Genomic DNA, 15,289 nt, shown 5'->3' with positions numbered 1-15,289 from the left:
AAAATTTTACCCTTTGGTGAGTTGTGAGTTTGTGGAAGGAATTTAAACTCAACTCCAGGAGGTTGGCGACTGAGAGACCAATCAGGACTTAGCTGTCTGTGAAATCATTTGGTTTCTTTCACTTCCCAACACTTCATTAGGTGAGTTATTTGCTGTAGACATCATATTACCCAATGTCTACCGTGTGAATAGAGGGTATTTCAGAAAGACATGCCTTGGGTAATTAAAAAAAATGCGGACAATAAAAAAATTACAGTCCTTTTTCGTCTCCATCTCCTTCCCAAATGACTTTCCAGGATGTACCTGTTTTATCATGTATGTATGAACATATAAATCAAACATCAAAATATACTGCTCTGTGTATAGGTTAAAAATGAGATTATGTATATTGCTCCGCAACTTTATTTACTTAACCAATAATGGACAACTTTATGTGTCAGTACATATAGATTTATTTCACTTATTGAGTGGTTACACTATATTTCCTTTTGATGGACATTTAATCCATTTCCAGTTTATTTTTTAATTTTAAAAGTGGTACAATGAACATCCTTATAACACTTTTTTCCACACACATGGGAGTATTTCTATAGGTATTATTCCTAGAAGTACTGCATTAAAGGATATGTATGTTTTAAATTTCAATAAATATGGCCAAATTGCCTTCCAAAAATTGAATGGTTTGCTTTCTTTTAAACTGGGGAAAAGATACTGTAACCTAAGCAAAATGCAGGGGTTCACTGAAGTTTCTTTCACAAAAAGAACAACAAAGTGCTAACCATAGGTTTTCAGGGCCCTGGGCTTCACCTGGAGTTTTTGAGATATGCCACCTCTTTAACTATGTGTTTATGGAGGGAGATAGTGTCCCTGAAACAACTTCTGAGTCCAAATCAGTGATGAATCTGTGTCATGCTAGGATTTTATGTGGAAGATAAGCTGTCTCAGATTTGGCTTGTTTTAGGGTACAGAATGCCTGTTAATGGAAAACTATCTGAAACAGTGAGGCGTTACCAAAAGCTTTTCTGTAACTATTCACTTCATCACCCAATTAACTTTTGTTACTGTCAGATAGGAAGGGGGAACACTGTCTAGGAGGGGACAAACAAAAGTTAACGAGTAATTATATGCTGGGTAAGTGCAACACTAGGAGTATTCACAGGCATGAAGGCGAGTGTGGTTAATTTTCTTGGAGTCAGAAAGCCAGAGAAGGCTTAACAGAAGAAGTGACCCTTGAGCTGCGTTTTGAAGGATAAAAAGAAATTCATTACGAATGCAACGAGAGCATCCAGGCAGACCAAGTGTCTAGATATGAAAGAATGATGTCATTGTTCCCTGTCACTGGAACAAAATGGGGGGAGTGTAGCCGTGGAAGACAAGGTTGGAGATACACCTAATTTTAATCACCTGTAGTAGTTTTGTTTGTTTCTATTACTCATTTTGGCTTTTGATCAGACATTATCTTATACGACTCCTTCATTACTTCCCAATTGTATATTTCTCTTGATCTAGATAGAATGTTCCTGGGGCCTTGTTCTATATTTCTTTAGTATCTTCTATGTTAACAACATTGCAAAGCACCAGATGGTCACTGCATGTTGATGAATAAATGGTAGAGGTATATAGTATATGGAGTGGGAGCAAGGTTGAGTTGAGGGAAGACTTCAGAGAAGAGATGGGGCTTTAAGTGGATTTGAAGAATAAATATGATTGAGGGGACAGAAAATAGCAGGGTAAAGGGGGTGATATTGAAAGGAGCAACAGAACATAAATGCTGAAGGACGTGGAAGGGGAGCAACTTTATGTTCTCACAGGCTTTCACAGACTCATTCATTCATTCTTTTCTTCAGTCAATTCCTTCTTCCAACTCATCATGTAGCATATATTCACTGTATGTTCTCCTAGCATTGTTTCAGTCCCTGGGAATAAAACAATGAATGGAAGGGGCAAAAATCCCTGCCCTCATGGAGCTTACATTTTGGTGGGGTGACTGTCAGATATTCAAGCAGCCTCATTGTGTGGGTGGGAGCCCATGACACTGGGGGATCCACTTTCACCTGGGCATTATTTTCAATGAATGTGTGGGAGAAGGGGCTTCTTTTAAAATTTTATTTTTCTTTTTGGTGGGGGCAGAGTTGAATTTTATGCTTCTGTTGCTCCTGGGCTTAGGTGAGGAGACTTGTGCTCTATCTCCAGCCCACAGTACGGTGCTAGCAAATAGCTCACTGGAACTGAATCACTGTGACTGTCTGGGCATCGGATGATTCAGGGAACTGACAGTGCATCCAGTGCCCATTGCAGACATTCCTCCAACCCCACGCAGGAAGGGACACGCCCTAGCTCGGAAACTGAGCAGTCAGTGGGATTTGACCCAAACAAGGGAGATTAAGAAGGCTGAGTAACTTCTTAGACAAGAAATTTTAAGTCTGAAAGCAGATAACTTGCAATAATATAATTATGGAGTTGGGAGTCAAGAAATATGTACAATAAAAGGAAAAAAAATTCCTAAATCATTCCAAAACTGAGAGACATCAGCAACACAAACAAACAAACAACAAAACAGCAAACAAACAAACAAACAAAAAAACAGTGAGGTAATCTATTTTTCTGAAATGACTTAGGATATCAGGATTCAATAAAGTATTTTAGGAACTACAGGTAACATCTTTTAGCCCTCTAGGTCTACCCATTTCTTCATCTTTATTATTGGTTTTAGCTTTAAGTTTGTTTGGGTTATAGACCCTTTTGAGAATCTGAATCTACACACCATCTCCACAGAAAAGTGCACATATACCCACGAACACAATGTATATTAGACAACTTTAGAGGTTTCATGGGTCTCCTGAGAGCCTGACTGTCAAGACCCAGCTGAAGAGTCTCTGGTTTAGAGGAAACTTGGTGGAAAACTTTCCCAATTTGTATGATCTCTGAACTTTCTAAGATTTCTCAAGCCAAGCCATGTACCCTCTCCCTAACTCCACCACACCCAACAGATATGGGAAGATCTGGAATTACCCAGACCTAAGGCACTCTTTGTGAATTCCAGTCTAAGAAGGCCTGTTTGTCAATGAAAGGATAAGGCAGACCGGAAACCTCTCTTTCCTTCCACCACTTGATAATTCAATTACAACATTAAAAGGATTCGAGACACATGATTGCTATTAATTATAGTGATATATTGATTGAATAAATTAAGTAAATTCATAATTGGTAAAAGTAAAAAGTAAAATTAATAACTACAGTTAGCATTCCCCAATGACACCTGTTAAACATAAACCAAAATTGTGTCGGACCAGGCATTGTACTAGATGTGAGGGTACAAAAGTGAGTAAGACAGAATCCCTGCTTACGTTCTTGTGGGAAATACAGCAATATCCAGTCTCTGTATAATGTGCAAGTGAAATGGAAGAATGCTCTAGAGGTTGGAAAAGAGCCTCAGTGCATTTTCATCTTGTTTCTGTGCATTTGTTCATGGTATTCCCTCCGCCTGGAGTCCTTCCTTTTTTTTCTAGCTGCCAGTGTTCCACTCATCCTTAAAGATCCTTCTTTATGCTGCAATCTTAATCAAGTCTTTCTTGCTTCCCTTAATTTGGAGTCAGCCTTTTCCTTCCCTGAAACCTTATTGGAGTTTGTGACTTTCTTATTTATTCCATGCTACTTGGGCTGATGCTATTGTTATTTGTATTTCTGTTTTGAGAGATTAGATTCCAAGGAAGATCTTGTGTCTTGCTCACTTTTATATTCTCTGTAGCACCCAGCTAAGTATCTTGCACGTGGTAGATCAAGAAATATGAGTTGAACTGAATTAACACCTGCTTGACTTTGTAAATTTACAAAATTATTTAAAGATATTGGACAGTTTGTACTACCCCAGAGGAAATTAGGGCATATGCTTGGAAACCTGCAGTAGAGCCATTTCCCTAAGGAGTGGTTTGGTGAATGCCAGAAGGCCAGCCACTGAATTAAGTATATATAAAATTCTACTAAATAGAATGAAATTATAGAAGTTTTTACCAATCTGGGTATTGGTAAAATATATCTAGACTTCTTGACAGAGTCGGTTGGTCCTTGGTGATAGGTGATAAAGTTCAGTATGTAATGCCATTAGAAATGCTGGATATATTGTATCAAATTTCCACATTCAACAGGGTTGAACTCAATAGATTGTGGTCACATTGTATTCTGTTTATGTAGAAAAACTTCCACGCAACATTGAAAGTACACACTTATGGATTTAAAAAAATAAGCTTGGTTGTAGGTACTTTTTCAAAACAGGAAAAAATGTTTTGCAAATGACAACAAATGAGGATGCTGGGGGGAGGAATAAGAAAAACAGTACTAGTGAAAAGGACTTCCGTGTTTGGATGATGGTATGATGGTTTAGATAAGGTTCTGGAAAGATGTTGGGAATTTATGTAGTTTCAGAGTCCATACAGTACTGCCAATTGGGTAGTTACTTTCAGTTTTGTAGAAGTAATCAGGAAAATACACAGTTTCAAAGTCAAATAGAATGTCAGTATATGATTCTGTGGTGCCATAAGGAGATTCTGTGTTTCCAAGTTAGATGCAGAGTCAGTGTAAGACTGGGTGCCATGATAGGGAGATGATTTTGTTTTAAAGTAATTGTCGTAGGTGCCGCCTCTGGGCTATTGTAAGATAGGGTGGTTTGTTTTAGGGTTATAGCAGATGTTAGTGTGGGAATTATAGTCAGAGCTGAGTTGCAGATGTGGTGGCAGTAGAAGTTGCTTTAGAAGAAGTGACGGGCGATGAAAGTTATGGTAGTGGTTTGTGTTTGAGAGTGAGAGCTTGAAAATGAAAATGTCTGGATGTGGCTTTGGATAGAAGAGCATAGAAGGAAAAAATTCATTTTAATTAGGTTGAGTTTTTCCAGTCTTTTGTTGATATGTAGACTTGGATGAAGTTGGTGTGATCAGGTATTTTTTGAGTTGGCTTTGGACAAGGTTGAGATACATGAGTTTTTTTTGTGAATAGCAAATTTTAGAAAATATTTTGATAGATAAGATTTTGATTGGCTAAGAAGTTTTTTAGGAGTTTTTGGAGAGCCAGCTCCTGGTTGAATAGCTATTTTAAGAGGAGCTTTGGATACGACAATTCTTTGCTTAACAGCTGTTCTTGGATGACTGTATGGAAAGACAACCCCTGATGAAATAACTGCTTTTGGATACATTTTGGATGGGTTGATTCTTTGCTTATTAGTTATTCTTGAATGTATTTTCATAGATACAGGTCTTAACTGAACAGCTGTTTTTGGACCAGCTTTGGATAGGGAAGTGTCTTTCTCATAAGTAAGTTTTAGATGAGTTTGTTTAGAGGCAGCCAGTTTTGGAAGAATTTTGGATCATTGCAGCTCTTTGTATATTGGCTTATTTCAGATGAATTTGTTTGAGGTAGTTCTTTGCTGAGTAGTTTCTTTGGACAGGAGAATTCTTTGCAGAGAAGGTTGTTTTGGATGAATTTGTGTAGAGCCAGGTCCCGGGTAAACAGTGCCTCTGGATGAGCTTTGGACAAGTAAGCTCTTTTCTGACAAATTGATTCAGATGACTTTGTGTAGAGCTACATCTTGGATGAACAGCTGTTTTGGATGTGGTAGTTCTTTGTTGATTAGCTGATCCTTGATGAATTTGTATAGAGCCAAGTCTTGGCTAAACAACTTTTTCTGGATGAGTTTAGGAGGGGGCTATTCTTTGCTCATCAACTGGTTTTGGAAGCAGTTGGATTATTTTTATTCAGATGTAATTGACATACAACATTGTGTAAATTTAAAGTGTACAGCGTATTGATTTGGTATATTTATATTGCAATATGATTCCCATTGTAGCATTACCAAACACTTCTATCACATCATATAATTAGGAAGAAGTTGAATTTGATCAGACTTTTATTGAGATGAAGTTGGCCTGAAAGCAGGTGAACCAGATTGTGCTCTTTGTTTGGTTCTAGCTTTCCTTTGCTGACATCACAGGATTGATCAGAAAGAAGGGTAAGCATGAAAAAGCATCACTGAATCTTAGAAGAGAAACAAATGGGTAAACTGGTGGTAGCGTTTTTATTTGACCATCATTTTACTGGGAGGTATAAGCTAGCTCTCATTTGTCTGTATAATTTAGTTGTATGAGTTTCTTGAATGTAGACTCCCAGCTAAACACTCTGAACAATTTCCTAATTGTGTTTTTAAATCACCAGATGTCAAGGAGATGCTGAAGTATCAATTGTTGACTTCTTGGTCAATTGTCCAGTCTAGGTAGTTTATGTTAACTGGTTTGAGAACCGTTGACGTGGGGCGGGGAGGAATTTCTTATCGTGGGACTTGTTTTATTGGCTAGTTTCACAATGTGTCCTCATCCTCTTACCCTAAGCCCAATTGAGTTCTAGTCTCATGACATTAATTACTCAAAAATATCTATTGGGTATTCACTATTTTTCAGACACTATGCTGGACAGTGGGGATTGAGCTAGTAGGTTGTCAATTTCCTATCTCTGATGTAAAATGAGAATACAGGAGGCCTAAGATTCAGTCATGCCGAAGGCCAACGTCTTGAAGTGTGGATGGAGGTGGAGAAGTCAGTACAAGAGACGGAGGAGGAGTAGCACTTTAGGAGAAAAACTTGGAGAGGGTCGCTTTACACAAGGCAAAGTGAGAAAGCTTTTCAAGAACAACAAAGTGATCAAAGTGTGGAGAGTTGCTAAGAGGCCAAGTACAGTAATGACTGAAATATGTCCATTTACATTAACCACAAGTAAATCATTTGTGAACTGAGGAATTGGAGTCATGGGGGTGAAAGCTGAATTAGAGTAGGTTGAGAAGCGAATGGGAGGTAAAGAAGTGGACACAGGATGGTACGATGTCTCTAGACAACTCAGCCTTTTGAAGACTCTAGCTTTGAATTGGTAAAGGAACAAAGGCCCTGAGAGGGCCCGGCAGAAATAAAGGCCCTGCGAAGGTAGGATGTTTTTGGATCTAGAGCACAAATGGAGGGATTGGTCTTTGACTGGGCTATTGTAACAGGAATAAAGGAAAAGAAGATGGGAACAGATGTAGGTAGATTTGTAGATACAGTGGCAGTAAACTGAGGGAATCAATTTGGTGACTTCTGTTTACTCTGTGAAGCGTTATGCAAGTTCATTTGCTAAGAGTTGGAGAGGAAGGGAAAGAGACTGAGATTTTAAACTGGAGAACGTATAACATAATCTTTTGGAGAGTGAATGAGCATGCTGACAAGAGACTAAGAATTACTAGACTGGGGCAAGCATTTCTAGTAATTCCAGTTGTTCTGCTGTGTGATCATCTCCAGTAACCCTCAGCATCTTGGTTACAGTGGTGTAGTTCAATTGTTTATTTTTCCAGTGGGATGCCTTTATTATTATGGACATTTAACCTGGTGCCAAGGACAGTCACAGCTTTAGGGCGGGTATGGAACTAGCTAGGGATCCTCACTTGGGATGGTCCCTCCCCAAATCTCTTCCTCTTTCCCACTCCTTCCAGCTCAATACCTCACCTTCCTCAATTGAAACGACATGGAGAAAATGAAAGCCATTATCAGGGAACTCTCTTATCTTCTCAACCTACCTGCACCTGGCTCATCTTTTTCTTGTTACAATGGAAGAAGTATCCTTACTCCCATTAATGGATATCTTCAAGGTCGTTCTTGATCCCATTCTTTTTCACTTTCTTAAGGACTTCACTTTTTCAGTTAACTTCCCATCTCTTTGTCTTGGATTATTTCTATCAGCATACCAACATGCTTCACCTTAAGAAACACAACACGACAAAACTCTCTTGACTTATTTGCTTTATTTTTTGACTCCTTTTCATAGGAATTGTTGCATTTTCTCTGTGTCTTCACCTCGCATTTCCTCATTTCACAATGGCTTCCATTCCCACCACTCCACTGCATCTGCTCTTGCTTAAGGTCACTAATGACCTTCAAGTTGCTGGAACTAAGGACGCTATTTGGTCTTCATCTTATTCAGCCTTTTGGTGGCATTTGTACTACTAACCACTGCCTCTTTCTGGAAATACTTTCCTTTCTTCTCTTGGCTTCCATGATACCACTCTCCTGAATTGTCTGCTATCTCTCTGATTGTTCCTTCTTATTTTCTGTATTGTCTTTAGGAAAGTTAGAGTGCCTCTACGTTTGGTCCTCAGCTTTCTTCCCTTGTCTTCTCTTTCATTCTCTTACCTTCCCTTCTCTTTTCATCTCTTCTCTCACCTCCTTCCTTATGTGATCTCACTCAATTCCATGTCTTTAAATACAATTCAAATGTGGATAACTCTCAATTTTATATTTTTGCCCAGAGTTTTCCTATGAGTTCAAACCTCTATACCTAATGGCCTACTTGAGATCTCTCTCTGGATAACTAATAATCATCTTGAACATAATATGTTTCAAACTGAATACTTGATTGCACTCCATTTCCCTCCCAAATTCATTTTTCCTCAAATCTTCACCATGTTGGTAGATGGCACCATCACCCACCCAGATATCTGGGTCAAACACTTAGGATTTATACTTTCTTTAACCCTCTTTGGCATGTCCTCTCAGTACTACTTCTAAAATATATCCCAAACTTCTCAATTTTTCTCCAATTCTTTTTTCCCCTAGTTTCATCTTCTTCTGGGTTTTCAACCTTGGCACCATTGACATTATGGACTACATAACGTATTTTGCAGGGAGACAATCCTGTGCATTATAGGATGTTTAGCAGCATCCTTGACCTCTACCCACTAGATGTTGGTAGCGTTCCTCCAGTAGTGACAACAAAAAATGTCTCCAGATGTTGCTAAATGTCAGCTGGTGGAGGCAATATTGTACCCAGTTAAGAACCACTGATCTAGTCTAAGGCCCCATTCTCTCTCATGTGAATTGCTGCAGTAACCTCCAAACTAATCTCTTGGCTCTTACCCCTGCCTCCTGGTCCCGGGTATCATTGCCTATGCACAGACCCCTGCCCTAGCTTTTCCACTAATCCCCTCTTCCACTCTGACAGAACTCCACCCAGTCACTATATAAAATGTCAGTCAGGTGATGTCGTGCCCTACTTAAAATCCTTAGTGGCTTTTCATTGAATTTTGAGTGAAATACAAACTCATTATGGTCTACAAAGTCATTTTAAAATTTTTAATTTTTCTAACTAAAAAAATCTTAAAATAATTGTTTCTGTTAATCTCATCAGGTACAAGTCTTCCTGTATTTCACTTTGTTCTTGCCACTTTGGAGTCCGTGCCAGAGCCTTTGCCTTTGCTTTTCCATCTGCCTGAAATCCTTGGCCCCTAGATGTTTGCCTGGCTGGTTTCTTTTCAATCTTTAGGACTTGGCTGAAGTGTCTTATTTTCAGAGAGAGAGGCCTTTTCTAGAACACGCTAGTGCCCAAGGAAGTGCTCTCCATCACTCTCCGTCACATCACCCTGCTTACTTCTTTCGCAGTACTAACCACCACTTCTAATGACCCTGTTTTTGTATTATTTACTTGCATATTGTGTGCTTCTCCCAACTAGAATGGAAGTTTCATGAAAATGAGGCCATTGTCTTTTCCACTGCCCTTTTCCAGATTAGCCCTCAATTCTATCTTTGCATAAACAAAAGAGTGTTAAAAGAAGGAGCAGTTCTTTCTCTAAAAGAACTGCTACTCTCTCTAAGGCTCAAACTGCAGCCAGCTTTAAAGGTAACCTCTCTTTCCCCTTCCACATTTTTAATTCAGTAGAGAGATAAAATTAATTGATCAGTAATGAGTACTGTTCCTAACATATGCCCGACATTGACATCAGGTGGAGAAAACAGGAAGAAAAACAGTAAAATATCCCGGTGTTCTTTGAGGACTGTTTTGGAAGTATATGACAAAGTTGTGGCATTTTTTCAGGGACACTGTGAGGATGCTTCTTATCGTCTCTTGTTCAACGTAGTCCCTGGTTGAGGTAAAGGACTATTTACCCTCAGGTAGTTCCTAGGGTTGATGTGTTTGCCTTGGAAGATTAGGGATCTGCAACCTGCTGCTTTCGCCCTGGAGAAGAGAACTTTGCTTCCAAGGTAGCTGATCTTCAGAAACCACGTCTGGATAATATCCTTTTATTTTGTTTAGCCTCTTGCTCATGTATCCACACTCTTTTAGCATATCCACACTCTTCTTTCTTTGCACGTGCTGCTGTATATTATTAATGTAGTTGGCAAGTTAAAGAATGAGATTTAATACATGCTATGTCACATCTACTTGAAATATGATGCAGCATGCTGTTTGCAGTCACTTCTAAATTCCAGATTTTTAGATTTTTTAGATTGTACCTTGTAAAGAGACTCAGTCACCCGGCAAGCAAAATAAGCAAATAAAGGAACAAAGCAAACAAAAAAACAATCAGGCAAATGAACAAAACCAAACCAAATACCAAGACCAGACTCTGCACCTTGGGAAGGCTACCACCAGAGGGCGCATCTGTCAAGGCCGTGCTGTGAGACAGGCTGAGTGGGTTTTTCCAGAGCCATTAACACCTCCTCTCTCCTTGTCCATGGTCAGAAATAAAATTTTATAACAAAAGAGAAAGGAAAACAACAGTGGTCAGCCTATTTGTAAATAAAAAACATACTCAGGAGAAATAGCTTTTTAAGATACAATTTGGTCATCTTTTTACCAATATTCTCTAATGGTTTCTGACTCCAAATTTTCTGGAACTGCTTAATCAGAAATTTACTCTATTATTTTTAATCCTAGTAGCGGACAGACTTGACCCTAAAAGTCCAAACCAGATAATTTACTAAAAAAATTCAAGGATGGTTTACTCAAACATGGGTTAGGGTTACCAATTTGTTTAGAGACTTCCAGCTATAGATTGCTTTTTGATTTTAAAGCTCAAAAGCCACAAGAGCAGCCTCCTTAATTTTATTTTTCAGTGTCTCAATACAGAGCCAAATCTCCTTGTGGGTGGGGAGTATAACTTAGGTGCCATTGTAATGGTGCTAGTCTCATGGAAAGTGTGCAATGAATCCACAGGACACTCCATAAAAAGTGATCCAAAGTCAAATAAGTTTGGGAGAAGCTACATATTGTAAGGCTTCTTGGAGATTCACAATGCTTCTGAGTGTGCTCAAGGCTCCTGGAAGTCCTAGAATAAATGAATATGTTTCCTCTAACATACCTCAAACTTATTTGATTGGAAAATTTATTTTCATGCAACTACTCTTCTGTGGAATACAATTTGAGAAGCACAAAGCACATTATCACTTGAAATGTACTTTTTTGTAAGTCTGTATGATATATATATATATATATATATTTTATTGATGTTTTAATGGTTTCTAACATTGTGAAATTTTGGGTTGTACATTTTTGTTTGTCCATCACCATATATATGACTCCCTTCACCCCTTGTGCCCACCCCCCACCCCCCACCCCCACTGCCCCTGGTAACCACAGTCCAGTTTTCTCTGTCCGTGTGTTGGTTTATATTCCACATATGAGTGAGATCATTAAGTCTGTATGATATATTTTTATCTTCAATTGACTTTTTAGGAGGTTTTATAAATGACTGAAGTATGAGTTTCACATTTTTAATGAATCACATTTTTAAGTGCCATCAAATTCATAGCTCTTTTACTTGTATTATATACAGTATATAGATTGATTTAAACATACTAGACATACTTAAACAACATTTACCTGAATATTGCCTTTTCTGCATTACATTTTCCTAAAAATAATATCAACAAATGTCATGGGGTATGGATGGACAGAAAGACCAAACACAGGCATTGTGTAAATCAAGCAGTGTTTTCTCACAGGAGAAAGTCAGCACAATCAGAATAGTCAGCAGAGAGAGCAGCAACTTTCCCTAAGGGAGCTATAAATTCCCTGACCACTGTCAAAGAAGGACTGCATCACACAGAGTTAAACAGGCAGGGAAGACTTTATTCAAGACTATTGCAATAGGGAGAGAGATTGAACTCAAATCCACTGAAACAAAAGGAAGGAGGGTTTTCAAATTCTGGAGTGAGCTAGTGGAAAAGTATTGAAGGACATTGGGGTAGGGGAATGGTTGGTCAATGTGATTAGGCCATCCATATTTGTTAATTGTCATTAGGTAGTTAGACTTGTTAGGTAGTTGGCCCCTATCCTCCCACAGAGACTGGGAGACAGGGACGCTGTCTTTCTTGATGGTTAGTTTTCAAAGGGATGGTTCCCAGGTCCTAGAGAAAGACATTCCCTGGGTTGGAAAACTGGAAAGAGGCTGCAAGATGATTTACCTACTTTTCAAAGTGGCAGAAAAAGAATTGGCATTCTAAGTTTTCCAAAGTAAATTCTCCAAATCAAGGAGGTCAAGGGCCTATCGCCGGGAAGAAATCTGTCTAGGGTTTACTCAAGCTGAGTGGAATGTTAAGGTCATCTTGGTCACCACCTAGAACTTCATAGCAGGAGCTGAATGTGCAGATGATAATATACTGGTGAGTGAGTTTCATATCAACCTTTTGGAAGCTGAATCATCCTCTCTAGGTCCACATTTATACATATATACATAATGTTGAACTCATCCTCCATGTAGATAAATGTTGGGGACCGCCTTACCTGGACCCAGGGCAGCCCACCATACTCTGAATTATACATTACTCAATATGATGGCTAAATTATAATATATAGACCCTCAGTAATAAGTAAACTTCTCATGCATCTGCCTCATCCTTCTCAGACTGCCACAGCCTGGTCCAAGTACATTTTGAAAGTTACTGGCTATTGAACCAAAACAAGGGTTAATTTTCCAGATGTATCTAGAAGTCATGGATAACAAGCCCAATGAGCAGCTGAGGAGCTTATCCAGCAAAAGGGTAAGATAGTAAAGATAATAATATCTACAGGTTTTCTTTCTGATATTTTAATCAGCAGCAGCATAATCATCATCATTTTCCTTATCACCATCAAAAATATTTATTGATGATTCATAGTACATAGAACCTTGCACCATGCACAGGATAGACAAAAATGTAAGAGAATCTTGAGCTTCTAAGAGTGTAATTCAAGGATAGAAGTGTTTATTCTTTCTCTTCTCTGAGGATGGCTCAGCTGATTTCTTAATTTCTTCTGAAAGAAGTGATCTTTGTCAAAGATAGAAAAATTCATTTTATTGGACCTCAGCTATGAACTTAATATTGTTTAGAAAATTATGGGGGATGGATAAAATTGAAAGTAGAAGGTTGAATAGATTACCTAGAAAAAGTGAAGCTTAACTTGAGTCTTGGCTTTTGTGAGTCTAAGTATGATTTCTTTTGACCATAGATGGATGAGCAAAAAAGGAATCTCCTTCAGATGATATTATTTTATTTTTATGCTGAGGAATATTTGCCCTGAGCTAACATCCATGCCAATCTTCCTCTATTTTTTAGTATGTGGGCCGCCGCCAGCATGGCTGCTAACATAGTAGTATGGGTCTGCACCTGGGAACCGAACCTGGGCTGCCGAAGCACTTAACCACTAAGCCCCTGGGGCTGGCCCCAGATGACATTATTTTAAAATCCATTTTTATGGGGGCCGGCCCAGTGGTGTAGTGTTTGAGTTCGCATGTTCTGCTTTGGTGGCTCAGGGTTCGCTGGTTTGGATCCTGGGCGCGGACCTACTCACTGCTCCTCAAGACATGCTGAGGTGGCATCCCACATAGAAGAGCTACAACTCTACAACTATGATACACAACTATGTATTGGGGCTTTGGGGAGAAAAAAGAAAAAAAGGAAGATTGGCAACAGATGTTAGCACAGGGCCAATCTTCCTCAAAAAAAAAAAAGTCCATTTTTATTATTAATTTTTCCAATCACAGAAATAGCACATGCTCATAGCAAATATTTTTAAAACAATCTAGATATTAGAGAAGTATATAATACTGTAGAATGTTGGAGTCCTCCATAAACACCTCCACTTCTCAGGATAATTTTTAAAAATTTTAATATATATTCACACATTTTTAAATTCTTTGATAACATTTATTATTAATATCAATATTTTAACAAAATGTAAGATTATAGTACACATATTATTTTTAAACTTGCTTTTTTTCACTTAACAATGTCTTGGACAATTTCTTACGTACTGTACATAGCTAAAGCCTGACTCGGAGTTATTTTCAGATTATTTTAAGTGTATGGCTTTGCCTTGATTTCAAATTAAAGTCTACTAATAATAGCTTATCACTTTACTTTTATATAGCTCAAGGGAGCTAAAATTTAATGAACATCTACTATGTGCCAGTATTGTTCTAGGCTACTTAGGTGTTATTGTCCCTTTTTCTGCTAGAAAATTTCTGGTTCAGAGAAATCAAGTAATTTGCCCAATGTAATTAAATAATTAGTGGATAATTCCAACCTATATGACCAAAAAGACCTTGATTTTTCTGCTACTCTATTTCAAAGTGCTTTGAAATATGTTGGATTGGCTAAAATGTAAAGATAAGTATTAGAAGGAAATAACCATACAAAAGTACAAGCAACTTCTTTTAAGTTCAGTTTGTTTAAATAGGTACTTCAAATGGTAGCTCATGATCTGCTCAAATCTTTTAAAGTTTTATCTGCTAGAGACTCTATCTATGCAAAATCCCATCATGTTGCTCCTGTGATTTGCCTGGGCTCTCAGTGAGGCGAAGAACACAGTTGATGATAGAGTCCACTCTACACGATCACTAATGCTTTTTATTACTAACACTCTTCCACTCAGTTAAAGCTTTGCGGATGGATGGGAACCCTTCCTCACTAAAAGTAGGAAATCTTTAATTTAATAACTCCTTTAAAAATTTTAAATCTTTCTTATTTAAAGACATATTATAAATAATTTAATAAAGAAGTTCAAGACGGTGTTCTGGTAATCCCTCGTGGGTAAGATTTATGGTTACTAATTTGCTATAACACAGTAATCTGATGTCTCCTTAGAGTATCTTAACTACAAGATAGAGAAGATCTCCGAAATTATAATGGAAATTGAAAGTTAAAAAGATATATATGAATATTGATTTCCATGATGTGTAAAGCAAGATCAACCCTTATATCCAACAAAGCAGAGCTAATGGACTGACAGTAAACAATGCTGGCATTTCAATCATCTTCTGTGCGTATGTTAATAAGGTTAGATAAGCACCTCATGCTTTATAGTAAATGGCTCATTTATGATTTTCAGTCTTTTCAGTCTATTAACCTTTCAACTGACACTAGTCTGCTTTTCTGTCAGGAAGGAGATCTGAGTTTTATTTGTTCATGGTAGATCCTTTGGGGTAACGTGATGAAGGTCAAAGACAGACAAAGTGTTCTTGATT

Source organism: Ceratotherium simum, chromosome 8, assembly GCF_057802395.1.
Source record: "Ceratotherium simum simum isolate JZ-2026a chromosome 8, ASM5780239v1, whole genome shotgun sequence".
Classification (NCBI taxonomy): Eukaryota; Metazoa; Chordata; class Mammalia; order Perissodactyla; family Rhinocerotidae; genus Ceratotherium; species Ceratotherium simum.
The sequence above is the reverse complement of the archived record's forward strand: the minus strand, read 5'-3'. Positions refer to the sequence as shown.